Below are 21,150 nucleotides of genomic sequence, written 5' to 3'. Positions count from 1 at the left end.
TATCCCTCGTCGGCAATTAATTGGCAAATCCAATCGGCGCACGAGGATGCAAAGGACCTAGCCTTTTATACCCGCGACGTTAAGTTCTCGTTGGAATAGATTCCGTTGTATCTAATTTTACTGCGTCAAGTATTACGTACAATTGCTCACGAAAGTATTCTAACGCTTATGAAGGAGAACTTTTCTGTCCACAGCGTTATACGGAACATCTTGAGATTTCATTAAGGCTGTAATGAAATGCGAATGTATACTTTTTATGAACACATTTTTATAAGATCAACTTGTAAACACAGTAGAAGTATTTGGATACTTTACACGCGTTCTATATGTTCCTAAATCATCAAAATTCTCATAAATGCACAAGTACATTCAACCTACTGATACCGCATTTTGTAAGAACAAACTGTACGACAATAAATGACGAAGTTCGACATAAAGTTCGGAGGTAAGTAAAAATTTGGACGAGGAAACGATCAGCGTTCGTTGATCACCCGGGGCATTCTTTTAATTACGGTCCTCAGAGATTTAACATTCGCGCGTATCATTTTCCACTTGTGAGTCGCTTAATGCATCACGCCGCCGTCAAAATAAGCCCAGCACCAAGTAATAAATCCCGAGATTATCATGATATAATAGACGCGTCCGTGAAACATTCAGTCCTTTCATACTTCGTCCGGATCCAATTCTCCGTCCAGCGGAAAGTTTCCGAAGGATACGTAATAATCCTCTCCGCAATTCCGCGCGCTCCGCTCTTTCCCTCTATAGATAGAAGGGGCGTGAGAGAAGAGACGGCGCGAAAGAGAAGAACACGGGGAAGAGGGAAACGGGAGTAAAAAGGGAAAGAGAGAAGGACGAGGGGGTACGGCATGTAGGTACGGGCCGGCTGCTGTATTAGATTTGCTTTCTAGGACACTTTAATCAAAATGTACCTATGTAAATTTTTGAATACACATCCCTCGTCTCCCGCGATGTTTGTATAGGTCAGGCGAAGGTATTTTGCTGGCGGGCACCACTGTCGCAAACCGCGGCGGCTGCCGTCGCCGCCATTGCGTCCCCGTGAATTAAAGAATTTGCAATTCTGAAATTCAGGTGATCGCATACATACACACCATCCGGTTTTATCTCCTCGGCGGCCTTTCGTCGCGGGGTAAGTATCGACCGAGGCTGCCTCCGCTGGTGGACCTGCTGCCGTCCAAGAATGCGGATACAACGAACATCCGTTTCAACCAAGAAGCTTCTTCGATCCCCGCTATTATCTATCCTCTTTGACGATAAATATGTACTATTGTTTTTAAATATACAAGTGTTAGCAAAATACTTCATACTGGATACTTTCGAATGAATACAACTTTATTCTTGTAAAGTTTGTGAAGAAGGTAACGGAATAGTTTCAGAAAAGGAATAAATTTTATTCGATGGAGATACGTAGGAAGGAATTTTATCGTATATCGAGCAGATAAGAGGTGTAATATTGCGTTATCGCTTTAAACGCCTGTAACGTTTCATATCGACGATTCGACGGTTCGATATCTCTATCCAAACGAGTATCGCGAAACAGCGAGTACGGGGGAGATGAAAGGCTGGCGAGCGACGAATTTCAAGATAAATTCCAAAGGACAATTACGACATTTTAATTGCACAATACCCGGGCATAGAGAACGTCGAACAGAGAGCAGAGGGACGAGAAAGGCGAGGTAAAAAGGAGAAGAGAGGCGACAGAAGAGGCAGGCAGCTCGGCGCTGGTGACGGAAAAGGTGAAAGAAGAGAAAGACAGACAAAGGGGTGGCGTGTGGAAGTGGGGATGGACGGGCACAAGAAATGACCGACCAAGCACACACGCGTATAATTATAATAACATTACTTGACAGAGATGGCAGCGAGAGACGAGCCTTGCCGGACAGGCTCCGGCGAGCATTGAAATATTATACCTACCAAAGAGAAAATAATTAAAATTCAACCCTTGCGCTTGCTTGCTTGGCTCGCATACGAACACACAGAAAGAGACCACGTACGTCTCCCTATGTGTATGTACGCGTGTGAAAGTGTGCGCGCGCGAGCGTGCATCGACGTACTTACCCACGTATCGCACGGTAACCACCCCATCCTTCACGGCCGCCCCCACTTCTTTTCCAAGGATGGGGTTTCCCATATTTTTTCCAGCGCCGTAGGTACCAGGTATTCTAGAAACGTTTGTTCGTTACGGACGTGATTCTGAGCATCGTTCCACGGTAAGTAGAAAAATCTACCGTGCACGGTACTCGCGCATCGGATTATCAAATCTACTACACGTAATTCCTTTTCGCTTTTATTATGAATCTTTATGCTCGCGCCGAATGTAACATTAATTATTGAGAAAAATTTCCCGTCGTGTTATTCGTTGCTGAAAAATGTCTAAGGATATGCCGTGTTACTCGTTGATAAATAAAAACGTCTGATATACGTATACAGTGATGTATTAGAATACGCAACATATTTCCTTTCAAAATATATTTAGAAATTGGTTAAGGGTGAAGTTGAGTAAGATACAGAAGTATGTAAAAATGAGATTTTCGTCCCAGATTTCAACTGTTCGAAAATGTTTTATGCTTTTATCTACAGTTTCAATGTAAATTTGAAGTCACCGTATAAAGAGTCTAAGTATATCTTGAGAAGTTCTTGGTTATAAATTGAACTGTTTCATAGATATTTTGCACTTAGCACCGTTACGAAGACAAAATTAACACTCTTTCTCGTTTACAGTTAATTAGTAACGTTGTTCAAATATAGGTTTTACGATCTTCCAAATTTCGAATTATACCATTCGTAATTAGAAATTTCATTTCAAATTATCCCAAATGAAATTTCAACATTTTTCCAGATACGATGCGATACGCTAACTATGTTTCCTACTAAATATGTTTATTAATCCTTTGAACTGTACAAATGTAGATGTTACGATGTTATTCGGACAACTGGAGGAGAGTTACTACATAAAAAGTTAAGACACGGACCAGAAGTATAGAAATTTTGCGAGATTACATTTCAATCGTGTAATAAGTAAGTTAAACACCCGCAGAAATTTGACGGTTCAGCCGAAAAGGGAGAGACGAAGCTTAGACGTCGCATAGCCGGCAAACTTCTTACTCGTATAAATGCAATACCGGCACTTCGGTCAAATATGCATTAATAAAGCCGTATTAATCTCGCAGGGAAAGATAGAGCGATATTATCGGGCGACGTCCTCGGCGAACGTCAGTTCACCTCCGTCGTAACTTTTTCATGAATAATCCCGGTGCTAATTTGAATAAATTATAACAGGCGGCGTTTGACCGGGCCCGAATTCTCTCGACAGTGCTATTGATAGCCGTGAAAACGGAACAACGGCCGAGGGTGGATTTCCGCGACTTCCATTAATTCCTTTGTCTCCCGTTTGTGGGCAGAGAAGTGATTTTCAAGGACTTCTTTTTTTTCCTCTCTCCCTATCCATGGCCAATCCATTAAAATATCAATTAGAACGTACCGGAACCCGCGTCGCTTTTTTCCCCAAGATCGATGCTTTTTCTTCGCTTGCCTCCTTGCTGACGGCGGAATCGGCTCAAGCAACTGTAGGAAACGCGTTTCCGCGCTGGAAATCGAGGCGGTCCATTGTTGTCGAGCGGGACAAAAAGGCAAGGAGGCTTACGGAACGGAAATAGGAAGTGCTTGCTGCTTACCACCGATACGTTCTTCCGCGCTGTTAAATAATTCAGCCTCGCTCTACCGAAATTTTCGCAACCGCTTAATCTCTTCTGGTTCGCTAAAGCTGATTATAACGGTTAACGAAATGCTTCAATTCGTCACGCTTTGATAGTAATTGAATTATTGTGTCGATCTTCCAGGTATAGCACACGTGACCTACTCTATTATTCAACAATACACAATTTTCGAATAATATAATAAAAAGTATTTATATTCGTGAATGTTTAAAATCCTCTTTTCTTTTTGTCACTCTAAATCTGCGTACAATAAAGTAAAACGAAAGTGTAAAAGGGGAACCTGTCGTTTGGAGATTGCTCGATTTAGAAATCAAACATTCCAGTGCTCTAAGAATGCTTTAAGAATGCTTTAAGAACGCTCCAAAAATGCTTCGTGCTGAACGAACGAGATTGCTTCGTCCGATGCTTCTAACTGTGGGGGGAGTGGACGAATAATTTCATACAATATATTTGCAAATGTCTCTTCTTCTTTTTTAAATCATGCAATACGACGAAACTCGCAATTATAATTTCTAACGATCCTTTCGTTCATTTAATCGAAACAAGTTGAATTAAAATTTAAAGCTATTCGTAGTCAAGAGAAAAGTATCGCAAGTAAAAGACAGTATCGCGATCGCGGTATTCTTAGGATTCCGAATTCCTTCTTAGCGATAGCATCTACGAAGCCATCGAACCACGAATGGAGGAGTCCCGAGGCGAATGGAAGAATCTGGAGTTGCTCCTTCTACGTGCAACAGAGAAAGAGAGAAAACGAGAGAAAGTGGAATCGGTGTCTGCAAGTGTTATTTGTACCGTATCGAAGAATCCCCAACTTCAACTCCACCCCCAGAACCGACTCACCATTTCCCCCAGTCGTTTCGTTTCTCCAGCGACAAATAAGCAACGGAACGAACATGGCCCTATCTCGCACCAGCAACGACTCGTCTTGGAAGCACTTTAGATACTCGAGCCTTGATTTCGCATCCACGGGCTGAAATTTATCTTCTTCGACCCCGCCATCCTGCCAGGACGTCGTTTTAAATTCGATTCGGATTCTTATCATTGTCTGCCTGTCATGTTTTAATTGTACTTGTTACACGTTGTATATATGTATGTGCGTCGATCATGGTGATTAATGTACGCGGTCGTCTTTGAATATACGTTAGTATTTTAAAGGGTAGACACAGGGATAGAAATTAGAAAAAGATTCTACGGATATAGATTACACATTTGATTGATTAAATTGGGTAGATTAAATAAAGAAGGTGTAAGAAGGTAAATCGGTACAAAATTTTGCGTGTCTTTTTTACAGATGGTTTTCCAAAATTTCTAGATTCCATGGAATACGTAGTACCTTTAGATTTGTGAATTAAATTATACCAGGAATATTAAGAAAATTGCATGATTAGATCTACTCGTTTCTCTATAAAGAGTATTTAAAGGTGGATTTCATTAACGACAGAAAAGGAAAGAATGAAAAAAATGATAAATCAGTAGATCGATAATTTGCAGTCGTAAATAATTTTACTTGGATTGATCAGTCTACAAACCAACATTTTCATGAAATTTCCAATAAAATAAAAAATGCTATCTCTCCATAAAACGATAGATCTTCCTCCAGGAATAATGAATTCGTTAATTGAATACCTAGAATCATATACATAATCCATTTTCGATCGCAACGTGAAACAAGGCGGCGGAAATAATGAGTCAGTTTGTATTCATCCTGTCATCGTTGGAAAGAATAAAAGTGCAAGTGGGAGACGCGAGTGACACGTTACCGCAACGTTTTATAGGAGAGCCCGGTGGATCGGCAGTATGGGGAAAATTGAAAATGAGCATAAAAAGTATAAGAAAGCGAGGCACAAGGCAGATTGCCGTGGAACATTCTTCGGCAAAGGGGCAATTCATTTTCGTATGCTGTATCAATTTCTTGCTTCGTCTCCTTTTCTCGTCGTCGCCCCTAACCTGCGTGTCTTCTCCCTTCTTAAGCATCGTCTTCCTTCGCCTTCGCGATGCTTCCAGCCTTCGATCTATACTCGTTTCATCCCTTAAAACTGTTAACTCCGGCAGACATCAAGGGGAATGCGAATTAGCCCGGCTGTCTTATCCGCACCGATAAAAATGACGATGGAAAAGCGCCGAGCGAGCTCGTTCCACTCTTCCAACCGATCTCTCTTTCCTCTCATAAAACTTATACCTTAATCGATTCCTGATTCCCTTCCACTGTGAAAAAATTATAATGTCTAAATACGTGCGCCCCTTTGAAGACGCTTGCACCAGGTTCAACGAGCAACAAAGGAATTTCGTTTCAATACGGTTGGATTTAATCTGTGTCGAACGCAGAATGCTTTGCACTTTGAATGCCACGATTGCTTTGCATTTTCCGAACATCGAAATCCTCTCGACCGTGTGAAAGAGTTTTAGAGATTTGATGGTACGTTTGATTGATCAATTTTTAATAAACTGAAGATATCATAGGATTCGTTTAATAAGATCGTCAGATTGTACGTTGTACATACTATGTTTCATAAAATAGGAAGAGCGACAATCACCAAAATGGCGTAATAAGGTCGATAGTATTCGATGAACAACGAAAGATACAAAGTTGTCAATTTGAACCTCATTAATATTAAACGTAACATTAAATACTTTATGCGATTATACTATAGATATAGAAAAAGTGAGGAATTCTTCAGGAAAAGAAGTAAAATAATGAATGCTCTCAATATATTATATTACGTAAGAAATATTTGTAATATAACAATTACTATGAGATATGAAAAAGAAAAGAAAATACTTCGTAGCTGCTTTCTCAAACAAAGGTATAAAGGTATCAACGACAGAAAATCTGATGGAACAGAAGAGATTTTCTTGGCGTTTCGGTTAGATGAACACGCGTAACACACACGGGACCGGAGGTGTGGACGCAAAGGGTTGCCGTAGGAAAGTCGAGGCTCGATCGATCATGCATTATAGACTGGAAGCTGACAGCCGGTGATAGATCGTGGTAATTAAATAACTCGTTGCGATCATGCCAGAGCCTCGAGATTCGGTCGCAGCAACACAGAGGAAGAGCAGGGGTCTAGTTACAGGAGGGTTCAGTAACATGTGCACGTCATTCTTGGACGGGGTGTAATTGACAAGGCAATTGATAATCGCCTTTGAGATGACAGTATCTCCAAGAATTAGCGCCACGCGAACGTCAAACTTCTCGACAAATTGAACAGTAGATCATTAAGACGATGAACAAATGTTTTAACATTGTTAAGATAATTTTAAGAGTCCTAAGAATCTTTAGGGAAACCTTCTTATATTAATCGGTATGACATAAATTACTTATTTGTATGTAGCTCTAATTTTCAACGCTTAAGTATTTTAAAAATTCTATCTATTTCTATATTTTTTTCCTACAATTGTCATTATATCACTTATATCTTGTCGAAAGTTTCAAAGTAATTTTTGTTTTAAGAGAAGACTCCCAGAGTGTTACAAATGATCTACCTGATTAAAGTATCTATAAATTGCAGAGGATTTAACAGAAAAAGAACACACACTGTGTAATAAAGAAAATAGATGTTTCTGTTTCAATAGCAAAAATAGTAAATCAACGTTGATCTTAAGACAAACCGATGCGATTCAAATATTCCCTATGCAGCATTTTTAATATTAAAATCATTTTACATTATTTTAAATCATTTAAAAACACCACTGTTCCGTATAAGGAGGGTAAAATGAAATTCAAACAAAGATAATCCAACACGCATATAACTAGAACGTCTCTTTGCACGCAAAGATAATCGGTTGGGTCTATCAGTTTCCATTAATACTCGTTTTACCGCAGGAGTTTTCATGGCTAGGAGCCCACACCGATGGTCAGCAGCTTATCGGGAAATCGAGAGGCTTGCCTCGGTAAGGCACGCACGATCTAATTAATAATCAGCGAGGCCAGGCTTCGAAGTCGAGCCGAGGCGAGTCGACTCGCGGTCCAGCGGCGTTTAATTATTTCGACGTGAAATATGTATGGTGGGTGGCCCGTGGAAAGCGAGAAGGGGTTGCAGAGAGAGTCGAAATGGGCGTACGACGGCCGTGCAACCTTACTCTCGCCATTGTCGACGACCGAGAAACTGGTTGAAAGGGTTGGCCATGCGGTGGACGCGGCGCCGGTAGGCGGCGGCGAAAAATACTGGCTTCTATTTAATTTCATTTTTAACTTGAGGCTATATTTAATTAAGAAATATCACGAAACCCGATATATATGTATATACACCAGCTACTGGACGAACGTGGTTAATTGTCGCTGTGCTATCCTGTCCTATCCTCGCTACGATTGTCACGATGAAGCACGCGTGCTTAGGAGCGTTGATTAAAAAACATACACCTAATTCGTTTCGGGGAATTTGAAGATTTGGCAACGAGGCAAGGAAATTTTCAAAAGTGTCGTCTTCGTGGAATATCGACTTAATAAGTTGTAACGTAGGTTCGATTCATCTGAAATGTAAGAGTGAATAGGAGATTGGTATCCAAATAAATATTATGTATGATGATATCGCTTTCAATTAATTCTACGTTCAAAAGTTGCATCTATTAAGCGGGAAAGGTAGAGATTTTCAATCGACTATAGGACTTTTTCATGCTTACGGTCAATAGAATATGACATGAATAAATTATACAGTGCTTACCTGTTTCAGTGGACGAGGACCGATGAATGAAGATTTTCTGTCATCGATGTTCTGAAACAAACACATACGCCAATGTTTAATTTCGGTTTCATGATATAACGAGCAACATACAGCTATAACTATTACTGTTTTTAATGCCGCACCTTATCGCGGTAATAAATGGATGGAAGAAGAAAAGTTCACTTAAATCTAACAATCCAGTTAATAGTTCTTAAGAATAAGCAGAAAGATACAAATATTTTATCGTTTTCAATCATCGTTCACCTCGTACTAAAAGAAAAACAAAAATTCGAATCATATAACTAGTTTGCAGGATAATTCCAGCAACACCGAAGCGTATATTACCGTAAATTCCATACATATTCCATGAGGATTGCAACGAGATCGTATCTCAGGCCGTAGGAAAGTTTTCATTCAAAGATTCTGTCGGGAATCTTGATATTGGAGCGTGCAATCGATATGGCAGTCACGTGGAGAATGCGTCGAAAGATTCCCCAGTGAGGTTTTCTTATTCGAAGGGATACCTGCGATAGCGCAGTTTCCCTTGGCGCAAAGGGTGGCAGAGGCAGGGGGACCAATTTTCACAGCGGCGAGATATATCCGGAGGTCTCGGAGTACCGAAGGGTTGGCGGCAAAGATCACAAGTAATTGAATGGGGGTGAGGGGGTGGTCTCGCTCCAACCCCCGTGAGTGTTCAACCAATTAATCCACTTCAATCCAGAAAGCAGCCCTGTGAGCATCGAGGAACCTTTTTTCTCTCTCTCTATTACGCTGCAGACACGCCAAGATGTATTGAGATCGAAAGAGACACCGTTGGGATTCAAAATATCTTTGTGGCTGCTTTCCATCCGATCCTGCTGCGCTTTTCATTGAACTTGATGTTTCCCATTCGTCTGTATCCCGTTTGCCAAATATTTCGGCTGATATGGTTTTAAAATATATCGTAATCAACCCTATTCCTGCGATTCACCACAAAATTCTTCAGATTCCATTACACTTGTGTTTTATTTTAGTGGACAACCCGAGTCTTTTACATCCTGAACTTCACTAGTGTATTTTTATTTTTACCTCAAAATCTATTAATTAATGTACAATGCGGTTAAAACTACAATATATTTTTCCGAATTTTCTCGGATTTTTCGAGAGTCCAGAACAGTAATGAAAAGTAGGCATAGGTACGAACAATTTTTGTATACTTACGATTAAATTTTTGTAGACTTAGGATAAAAGAAAGAGATTTAGGATTAAAAGAAAGAAATTCTCGTTTAGAGAAAACCCAATTACAAGTATAGCGTAAATTATACAGCAAGAGAAGAATACGTTGGAATATTCGGGAAAATCGATTCCACGAGAATCACGGGCAGCAAAAATCGCAAGCATGCCAATTAAGGGTAGATATTACCCTTAGCTGCGTATACACGCATGGTCAGACAACAGTCGTCCCAGATTGGAAATCTGAAGCAGGAATTCGACGGGTAGCCGCGTCTGGAAACGTTGCGGTATCAAAGTGATCCCGCAACACCAATTAAGTCCCTTTCAAGGCAGATCGTAGGGATGGGTCAGCCAATAAAACAAAGTAAATCCGCGTCTGGTCTAATCTTATAGATAGAGAGGTACGCGGAGGGCGAAAGAGTTTTCTCGCCAGCACGTAAAGTAACGATTACCAGATATTCCTGAGATACGGCGGAAAGAGATTTTAACCCGGCCCACCGCAAATCCTGGATGTATCCCCTAATAATACTCAATTTTGCTGTGGATTAATAGCGGTTTACCCCCTCTTCCATCCCTTCGCAACCGAAAGCGTCTTCTACACGATCTATGACGCACGTTCCGAGACCTGAACTTCTATTATCTTGCCATGATTAAATATGTGCTAAATATTTCTAGCAGTATTTACAAATATAAAATTGTCATATTGCGCTATTCTGTAGTATATTAATCAATATCCGAAATACAGGCGATAGTTGTCATGGAAAAATTTGTGGAAATAAATATTTAAAAAGTTAGTAGCAATATGAACTTCAAGCGATGAGCGTTTACTATATTTACGTTATTAAATTCCTAGAATCTTTACTGTAACAAATATGCAGAATAAGTATATCCTTTTTTGAAACAGAGGTATGAAATACTTTTGAAGCTTGATATAAGCTTATTCTCTTATTCTATTGCTTCTTAAATAGACAATTAAATTCGTAATGTTATACCTATGCCTCTAGCGTGCAGGATAATCAAGACTTTTTCTTATTTTGACGAACACTGTACACTTTTAAACTTCGTGATCTTACCTGGTCGAATTCGTCTCTCTTTTAATTCTCTTTTAACATATTTGGATAACGGAAAATAGCACGCAACCAAGCGATAATGTATAAAACGTAAAGTTACTAAGGAGAAAAAAAAATGAAACACTGTCATTCTTGTTTTGTTCTCATAAAAATACTTTACCAAATAGCTGTTATCATTTCGATGTGAAGTTTTACGCGGAGGACAAAGTTCGACGAAAGTTCTTTTATTATCGACAGACAACGTTGCACGAGCGCGCGAGCACTCGCGGAAAAGTCGAAGTTTATGGTTGGAGGTAACGGGCCCCGGTGTACAGATTGTCGAATCGAGAAAGGACAACAGGGGGCAGCATGCTAATTTATAGCACCCTGGCGCTCCATTACGAATATTTATCCGCGGTGAGTTTAATCTAAACTTGGAGAGTCCTCCTCGCCTTGCCCCGCCGTCACCTTCCTCGTGCCACCCCCTTTTCGAGGGTGTCAGTCATCTTTCTCCATCCACCAGACTACGTCTACTTTCTCCTCCTTCAAGGAGAAATCCTCGCCACCTTAACGACGTATTGTCTCTGCGACTTATCAAAACAATTCGTTCAACTACTATTTCATGGCCTCCGTTGCGAGAACGTTGTTTCATCTGTCACTGATTAAACTAGCTTAGGATAAGATTCGTTCTCTGCGTCGTCGTCACAAGATTCGATTGGCAGCATTTTTCTCTCCCCTTTTTTTTATTCTAGATCATTAGTTGAACAGACAATCTTCGATTATATTTTGTAATTAATTACATTTGAATAAGAAAAGCGTTTGCGTTGCCTCAAATTTTGAACAATTATACTATTATTTTGTTTTGTAGACGTATGAAGCGTTCTGTATGGTGTTTTTCTTTACGATGGCCTCCTGAAGTATTAACCGGTTTAATTTAATCATATCGTTTTAATGTATTTGTCTTTCAATCATTATTTAGTGCAGAATATTTCAAAACTTACCTAACGTACCTAATTATGGGAACTACGTGGGAATAATTTTAACTAATTAAATAAATCATAGAATTTATCCGAAAGAATTTACACGCGTTTAAAGTTGAGCTTAAGAATTAACGCGAATTTATAAGGGACATTTTGATATCGATATTCCGTAAGCAAGCGCGTAATATTCCTGGAACAAGATAATCTTCGGAAGAGAGAGGCGCACGTTAATTTCGGGGCGCAGGGCGTCCCTGTTATCTCCTTATTCCTTGCCACCCCATTTTTCCGAAACTCCTTTGCATATTAACAATATTGCTCTTCGAAGCGATGGAGCGGTTTTAGGATAAAAAATTATGAGGACAGACGGGCCCCTCGAGCTTCCTTTCTTTCCGTTTCTTCGGCCTGCGCCTGTATTTTTCTTCATCTTCTTCGACTCGCCGTTCACTATCCCCCTCTCGCTTTTTCTTTCGATCTTCTCGGTCTTTTTTACGATACTGCCAATTACACGCCTGTTTGAATTCACTATCCGACCGAGGCGAACACCCTGATATAAATTTTTATCGCTCGCTGCGGGGTTCTGCTCGCTGCACTTCCTGTTCTTGCTTTACGACACTCTTTCACTCCACAGTCGACGTTCATAACTCTTATTCCCGTTCGCTGTGAGTATCCACGAAATACAAAACATATGTAATCGTATAAAGCTTCTTGGAGTTGCCTACTTAAAGTTGGAAAGTGAATTCCTGATTGAGGACTAATCAGACCACGCAAATTGAGCTGCTAAATATTCCTTGTATTATTAACTGTTGTTTCCATTTTAATATGATTTCATTGTTTCCATTTTCTCTACTGATATCCTAATTGAGGCGAAGTTTAGATTAAAGACGTCTAAACTCAGTATGATTGGATCTTAGTTTAATGAATTGAAATTCTACTATACTTTAACCATTCTATGTATCGAATACCAATTTGATTCTTTAAAACCTTTCTAATTAACATTTTCGAATAATCCACGCATTAATCCGTGAAAAATTCCAAACAAAAAATTCTATTGACCGAAAGTACGATGATTATAAGGAAACTACTCTATTTACGCAGTCGATTGTTAAAAAAATTCCAGTAACATCAAAGAAACGAGTGTTTCCAGGAAAAACTGTTCAGTCGTCTACCGATTTTTCATCCATCGCGAGCGTTAGTCTCTTTAATGCAGCGGGAACCCCTCGAATATGAACAATAAATGTGACAAAGTACTCGCGGAAGGTTTTCGAGGGTGATATTACTCTGTAATAGATATTACGTGTCTACCTGCTCGCATATTAGGTTTTAATATAGAAGATACGAGCGGCGGCGCCGAATACTTTTTCCTTTGTGAAAAATTCACGTCGGCTGCAACTTTTAATAGTAATACTGTCGGTAGACACTTCGTCGAGCGTGCTGGATGTGCAAAAACGTGGAACGGGAACTGTCGAATGTGGAAAAGCTAACGCGATGTCTCCGATGGAACGTTAATATACGTAGTCGTAAGATTTGCCAACTTCAAACCGAGAACAATTTGTAAATATTAAAGAGAAGGTAAAGAAACAGATTAATGAAAATATTAATTTGAGCAAAGTACGTTATATTATAAGTTACGTTAATCTAAGTATATTATACAATGGAGAACGAAATAGTTTTTCATATAAAAATGAATTAAAATTACATATTACAACTTTTGTATGCTTATTCTTCGATAGTACACGAATATCATTTTTATACAAGAGATACATTAAGTTGCCCTAAACGTTTTTATATTCCAATAGACGTTTTTCCAATGTTTTGTATTTCAATAGAACAAAATGGATCATACATAATTCAACAAAATAATGTAAAACAAAAAATGTATATTTATTATTTCCTTATAAAACAAAAGAAACTTTTGCGACAATTTTATACCTACTATATTTCTCTCAAAAAACATTTGTCAATTTTATAAAAACTACAAGATATTCAATACGAACATATCTTTCATAGAGACCACAAAAGTATTTAAATAATAATTATTATATATAATTATTAATTTTATTATTAATAAATATTATTATATATATTATATGTAATTCAGTATTTAAATAATTACCAATTACACTAACAAGCAACAACATTCAGTAGGACTATCTTCAAAATTTAATAGACGTCTAAGATCACTATTCAACTTGTACACTAATTATACTATAAATTTTTACTAAACATACGTCTTCAGTAAATGACTTATAATATCTATACAGATTTCCGAATTGGTTTCAAATTGTATCAATATAAAACCACCACATAGCCGTTTCTCATACTAGTGGAATTCTAAAACACAACACGAAAGCAAAAGTTTTCTATAGTATTGAAATACGTTCGTTAGCCAATCTACGTACAATAATATTTATCCACTTCCTACGTATCCTTATACGGAACTAAAACCTGATGCTCCACTCTCTTTAAAGAAGAATTTCTAACGTGTCATTTTATCGATTGTGTATATTTCTAAAATTTCCATCGAGATTTACGCTTGGGGTAAAAAAATCCACATGGAGATCCCGGTGTAGCCCGGAATCGAAGCGCGAGCGGAGCAAAAGGGCGGTCGCCTGTGGCCTGGAACTTCAGTCGGTGTTTTTATTTACACCGCATTATTTACTTACCGTGCATCCTATGAACGAACGGCAGTATAAAGCGGTTGGAGGAGACTCGGGTATAAGCACACAAGCTGGTTCATTAGAGACATTTGAGCTCCTCGCGAGGATGGCAGCCTGAAACGGGTAGACGGGGTGGTTCAGGATGCAAGAGAGAACCGGGTGGCAACCGTGGGCTGGGTTTCAGGGGTCTCGCTGGGGTGGTTGGGTGGAAACAGACAAAATCAACAACGAGTAACGAGAACTCCGCGATATTAATCCACTCGTCGAGTTTTCAAACTTCCTACAAAGGCACCGCACCCCATATCCACCCACCCTCCATTCACCACCCCTCCACTAGCCTGCCAGCTTCACCTTTCTCTTGTAGTCTGCATGTTTGCGAACGAGACCATAATCAATATTTTATCGTTGCTTTGCGACAGATGCATCTCATTTAGGAGAAATTATTAGATATTTCTGTTAGCGATACTTTTTCGCGTACAGTCCTGCTTGCAAGCAATAGGACACCTGCTCTCTTACAGAACGTGATGATTCTTCCAGATTGATGTATTGTAATTTAACAGAAAGAATAGTTTGTTTGGATGTAGTCGACATATTTTACACTATGTGTATCGCTCGGGTATCGAAACAGAAAGAAACAGAAAGTCGTTACGATACGATACGTAACAACATGTTTGTAACGACAACAGGTGTCGCGATTAAATCAAATTTCGCGTCTGTTGTAACATGTTAAATAAATGATCAGTTGGAATTTTGTATTTGTATCTATTTTAAATACAAAACCGCGGGAACTATTTGGAAGAATTTGACAAGGAAATAATGAATTAACAATGGTTGCAGTCTGTACAATTTCCTGGCTTGAGCGTCGTTGAACAAATTTTGGATGAATCAAGCACCTTCCTCTATAAAATTGCTTCCATCCTTAATATGGTCACTGTAGATTTCTTTCGATATCATAAACAAGAAATAAGATAAGATTCACGAGACCAGGAAGTACGATCGAAGAGATCGATCAATCAGAGGTCAATCAGTATAGTGTTAAACGAAGCTGTTTAAAACGTAGGTGAATAGTAGAGTTGTTTCGTGTCATTGACTTACACCACGATTAGTCATCGCAGTCAATTGACCCCAGATGATCGTATCGGATATTCTTGCACGGTCTCAGTGTCAATTATGGCACGCGCCAACGATTCATGCTGTTCGTGATCGGCTCGCGAACAGTCAGACCCGGTTACGTCATCATCGAATGGGCTTCAATCATTGAGAACGGCCGACTGATCATAAAGCGTTTTATTTTTAGTCGGTGTATTATTGGCAAGGATGTCACCGCGTGGACGCCAACAGTCGAATCGAAATTGGTGATAAATGAGGAACAGATGATGAACACCAGATGATAAATTAGGAATAACGTGCTACTTATATTAGTGGGCATCTTCCAAGCTATTTACTTTTTAAATATTTATTTACATCATCTAAACTGCGCTCGCATTATTATTAACGATGGTCAGTACAGAAACATTTGTGTCTGTTTAATTTTAGTTACACACAATTTTAATTAAAAAATATTATATAATTAGTGTATTAAAAACAGTGGCAACCCCTTCCACGTTAAACTTTTATTTTAAAAGAGTACAGTAAATATTAAAATTGCTAAAAATTACTAAAAATTATACAGTCGATTTTTATTATTAATGCGGCTTTGTCTTCGGAATATCAGAGTATACCGCATGGAACGCTATTGCAAAAGTGCATACTTTTGTTCGCTTATAGCCGATCCAAGATTAATACAGAAATAAGCATTCTTCGGAAATAATCGATAAACGAGAGTGTGGAAACGGAAATCACGTTCCGCTGGTGGAAAAAAGCGAGGAAACTTTACGGCATCTTTCGCCGGGATTTGCGGAGAACGGCGGCCGGAGAAAATGGAAGGAACGCCGAATCGAATGCATTAAGATAATTAATTATAAAATTCACGAGAAAGGCGAGATGAAAACGGAGCGGAGCCGCAGCTTACAAAAATATGAAGGCAAATCGAATAAAGTCCCCGTCTACGTTTATTCTCTCTCCTCCGTTTACTCAGCCGACCGAAGACGTACATCGGAATTAAAATGTAGATTCAGCAAAATATTTTCGCGGCTGAGTAACCGTTGAAGTATGTTTCTTACGAATTATCATCGTTTTTTTTACATAAAGTAAAATTGCCAGGATCTAAAAATTCGCCGACCCTTCGTTTGTGCAATTCCTATCTGTGTGTTATTTCAGATTTTTTCGACGTTATCAAAGTGCGCAAGCTAGAAAAAAGGTAATTAGGAAATAGTCTCTCGTAAATATTATAAAATTATAAATTAAAATGTTACAAAATTGTTCCTACGGAAGAAGAGAAATCAGTTTACATGTATCGTCACTCTTCGAACTCTCAAACCATTCTGTTTTTCCAATGTTCGTATTCTCGTAATTATCTAAATACGTCAACTTGAATAGGCTCGGTTATTATATTCAAGCAATTAGAAATTCGAATTCAACCATTTCCATTAATTTATTTCATATTAAAGTACATTAAGAAATATATCTATCTCGTCTTATTCTTTTTAAAGTGTGAGCGTGGTTGCGACACAAAGATGACCTCTTTAATTATTTACGAAAGGATTCCAGCCGTTTCACGATTCTTTCATTTAGGAGTGTGAATCAGAGTCAAGAATAGCTATGATCGTGATATTACCAATTGTATCGGTGAATCGTCATTTAATTCGGAGCGCATAGCGGACAACTTGTTCGTACTAATAACTTTACATTCTACAGCTGTCGCTGAACTTAATTAATCCATCCGCTTGAAGCGTGATCGTGGCAATTTTAATTGGTTACTCCTATATCGTACGACGTTACAACAGAGAATTGAAATTACCAAGGGTTATTCTTCTCGATTTGCAGATTTCTAATACCTTTAGGATTCCGTCTTTATAACAATTTTTCCATTGACACAACTGATCAATGTTTCCAAGAATTTTTCTTATCGATATCTGAACCATAGTCATTTCAGACGTTTGGTATTTCGCCCCTATTATACCGTTTCACAGATTTATCATTTTTGTTAATATTAGTGGTATATTTGTTTTATTATGTACATTATACAATTTTTATACGAAGTAATTAATCTAATTAAAAACGTATTTTCCTATAATATCCTTCCATTCTCAGGTTAATTATCTACATCAGCTGATTTTTTTGTTTTAACTATCTACGTACTTTTGTAAAATATATTTTCTACTTCAATTATTTCATATCAATGCTTTCAATGAACTTCCCGCGGACACACAAAATCAGAACCTCCATCCTCAGTTGTCAGATTCCTCAAAGCTGGATCGTTGGTGAATTTCTTCTCGTCTGGCAAAGGGTTAATGCGTCCGATTGTGCTCTAAAAGGAAATCTTGAAATGCAATATTCTACAATATTCGCTGACGAGGGAACGATGGTATCTGAGAAAGAAAGGAAAGGAGAAAGCGAGAGGAAGAAAGAGAGAGAGAAAGTCAGACTTTTACCACGACTCAATATTGGTACTCCGACATCGTCTTCCTATCTTCCATTTTCAGTCGATCTTCGTCCGTTCTTCTTCTTGGACCCATCTATTTCTTCCACTCAACGGGAGGAAGTTACTTGACAACTGTTATTTGCATTTCTATCCTATTGAAGAAAATATCTAATAAAGTTGGTGGGGAAACGCCGCCTCGAAGAAGAATACCGGTCCCACCCATCGCAACTTCGTCTTCAGCCACCCGTCAGAATTCATACTTTCAAGTCATATTCCACGAGTCGAACTGTGCTCCATGAAAGTTCGAATATCTCGATGGACGGCTGTTAGCTTAGAGCATGATTGTAGTTACAGCTTCTTCGAAGCGTTTCGCTCTACGATCGCAACGTTGGTAATTATTTAGCGAGCAGCTATGCTGTCGGTCTGAATTTCGGCAAATTTCAATTTTTCAAAAACCAAAGTTGCTATTTCATATGAAACACAAACAAATGAATACGAATGCACGGGGAACCGAGTAACGCTGTCCGATATTGATAAATTTATTTGGCTATCTCAGACTTCGTAAAATATATAACTTGTATTAAGTACTTTTTTGTCAGACTAAAATAATTTAAAAAATGGCTAAGAAACTGTTGAGTGATTTGAATTGTATTTGTATCCTATCTAAATGCATGTAACCAATGTTTCAGTATTAACCACACCTATTTTAACTAATACACTCTTGATTATCGTTCTTTCAGCATTCGGTCAATTTTGTTTAAATTTACATTTATTTAAGATTAGGTAACCGTTGGGAAAGTGCGCAACGAAAAAAATGATATGCTTGACACTTGGTTAACAAAGAAACGCCGGAATTCATGAAACATACCTAACGTTCTCATAGTTTACAAATTAACGGAAGAAAGGAAAAGAGCGGAGCCGCGAATAAAAAAACAGGTCGTTTCCTGTAAAAATTACAAAACGTGGACCAAACGGAATATCGATGGTCGCGTCGGGATGCATGAATTTAATATGACTTTTGATACACCCCCGGCGCGCGTTAACAGCCTCGAACGTGGCGAGTGATTCAGTGATTCGAATATCCGAAGGAAGCTCAGATGGGGTTGGTGTAAAAAGGTAAACGCGGCGATGATCGCGTCCGCATGAAATATGTATTTCAATATAGGTGGCGCCGATATATATTGTCGGTAGCCCGACAGGGCTGTGAAATTTTATGTCGCATTAAAGCCGCCAATATGTCTCCGGAGCGTGAGCATAAAAATTGTCGAACGTATTAACGCCCCGTTCTCGAACGATCCTCGCGCTCGCTCGCGTTCCGAGAACACGGATTTAATAAAGCTCCGTGAAGAAACGATTCGTCTTCCCGTACGCGACGATATTCAAAAGCTCTCCTCGATATATCGGCGATCATTAAAACCTGCATTAATGCCGCCAGATCGAATTGCTCCCCCTACCCTTTCTATAATGTTTTCTCCCTTCTATCGTTTATCGAGACGACGATGATTATAAATTCCTTAGGGACAGCCATAAATATATCGATATACCGGTATTAACGAATAGTTCGACGATATTACAGTTGCCGGATGGAAGGACTTGCAGTTGCATTTCTTTGCTTTCTTCATTTTTGAACGTAGTAAGCTTTAAATTAATTAGAAATAACGCTAAATAATTTCCCATTTTTTACGCTCCTTATTATATTTCTTTTAAGTCAATCTTTGTATATATGTACGCCTATTACTGTTTGAACTTTTTAAGATTACTATTAGCATTTGGTTGTTTCGCGACGAATATCTTCCTTTCCACAATTTTATTGTCTCTTGATTTTGTCGATATTCCTATATTTAGCTTTCCATTGTATTTGTTGTTTGATCTCAAAAGAGATTCACTCTGTAAATTATAACATACAAGAGTGAGATTCAAATTTTGAACAGGTCTCTCAAAGATTCTCCTTTATTTTTGCATAACTTCCTCAAATATCTTAAATAAAATAGCTGCTATATATTTCACTGTACACCGTCTAATTCTAATGTAATTCGGACCTACGACTTTGAGGACTGTCTTCACCTCTAAGTACGGATTTTTACCAACAAAAAATAATACACGTCAAATGTTACGTATATTCTTCTAGAAACAAACAGCATAAAATATTACGCATTTGCGTAGTAAACTCAACATATACAGATTGGAAACATTTCTTTCTAAAAAGAAAAGAACAAAGATTGCCTGGTGTCTTAGCATTGCGTTTTAATTAAAACAATAAGAGCAAGATAACCAGAGAAGCAGGGGAGAATGAACAAGGGATTCGTTACTATTTATTTCTAATTACCTTCGATTCTGTAATCCACTGGCCGGAAACAAACCAGGGATCCGGGGTTCCTCGATCCTTCTTGCCAGGCCGACTCGTAATCGAATAATTAAGCCGTTGATTGGAGCTTTATTACCCAATCCGCGAAGTGAGCTTTTATTGGTCCTCTCGAGCCGACCGTTGAGTATTTAAAAAGGGTGATTGCCTCTCTCGATTCGAGGGAAATCACCTGCGAGATTGGACGGTGCATAATGTATTATCCGGCACATCCCAATTTCTCGGTGCTTCATCGAACCGTGGAATATTTGCGACTTCACCGGCGGATAACGCGTTACTATACCATGAATCGTGGCGATCAAACGTAACGACTTCACCGAACGTTCCTATGTTCCTGCAAATGCGCGCCGAGCCCGGCAAGCAAGCTTGCCAGGGAAATCATTTCAATTGCGCGAATAATTTAAACGCGATGATGTAATACGTATATACGAATTCGAAACATTATTGCATGGTACTGAATTGAATATTGAAGATCTACTCATTGAATATTATGCGTGATTTATGATGTAGATACTGCACGTTTTTAGAATCTTCTAAAACTTGAAAATTCAAATTATTAAAATTGCCGATTGATCTCAAGATAATTCTTTCCTAGTTTGCGAGATAGATGGAAAATAGTACAATAAATTTCCAATATATTATTTTCCACTATTCATTAAAATATTATATCTTTGTAGGATTATTATAGGAATATTCATTCAACTTTTGTATTAATTCGAGAATATTCCTATCTCTTAATTGATGCGAGAAATGTGAGGTTTTGCGGTTTAGTACTGCAGAATTTTAAGAATCAAGGCATCCAAGTGTGAGAGCTGCTCTTCAGGAAGACTTGTGACAAAGTTCGCTGCGCTTCTAGCAAAACATCGAAACACGCATTCTATAAAAACGCGGTTCACATCAAATGTCTCGATTTTACAAATTTCCAATCAATATAATCAATATAAATCTGCTCCATACGCATTTTAACAGACA

General features: G+C 38.6%; 1 long non-coding RNA gene across 3 annotated transcripts in view; it reads right to left on the bottom strand.

Moving 5' to 3' along the window:
* Nucleotides 1-379: 379 nt before the first annotated feature.
* Nucleotides 380-21,150, bottom strand: part of LOC117204859 — a 155,339-nt gene continuing 134,568 nt past the window's right edge. For 2 of the 3 annotated variants that reach the window (XR_004487147.1, XR_004487146.1), the window contains exons 3-5: nucleotides 8,396-8,446; nucleotides 3,500-8,204; nucleotides 380-2,180 (exon numbers count right to left, since the gene is read on the bottom strand). This is a non-coding gene — a long non-coding RNA (uncharacterized LOC117204859). The remainder of the gene's footprint in view (nucleotides 2,181-3,499; nucleotides 8,205-8,395; nucleotides 8,447-21,150) is intronic. The other variant, XR_004487145.1, reaches the window with a different exon arrangement.

This window comes from Bombus bifarius, unplaced genomic scaffold, assembly GCF_011952205.1.
Source record: "Bombus bifarius isolate JDL3187 unplaced genomic scaffold, Bbif_JDL3187 scf7180000007984, whole genome shotgun sequence".
Classification (NCBI taxonomy): Eukaryota; Metazoa; Arthropoda; class Insecta; order Hymenoptera; family Apidae; genus Bombus; species Bombus bifarius.
This window is presented reverse-complemented; position numbering and strand designations above follow the sequence as displayed.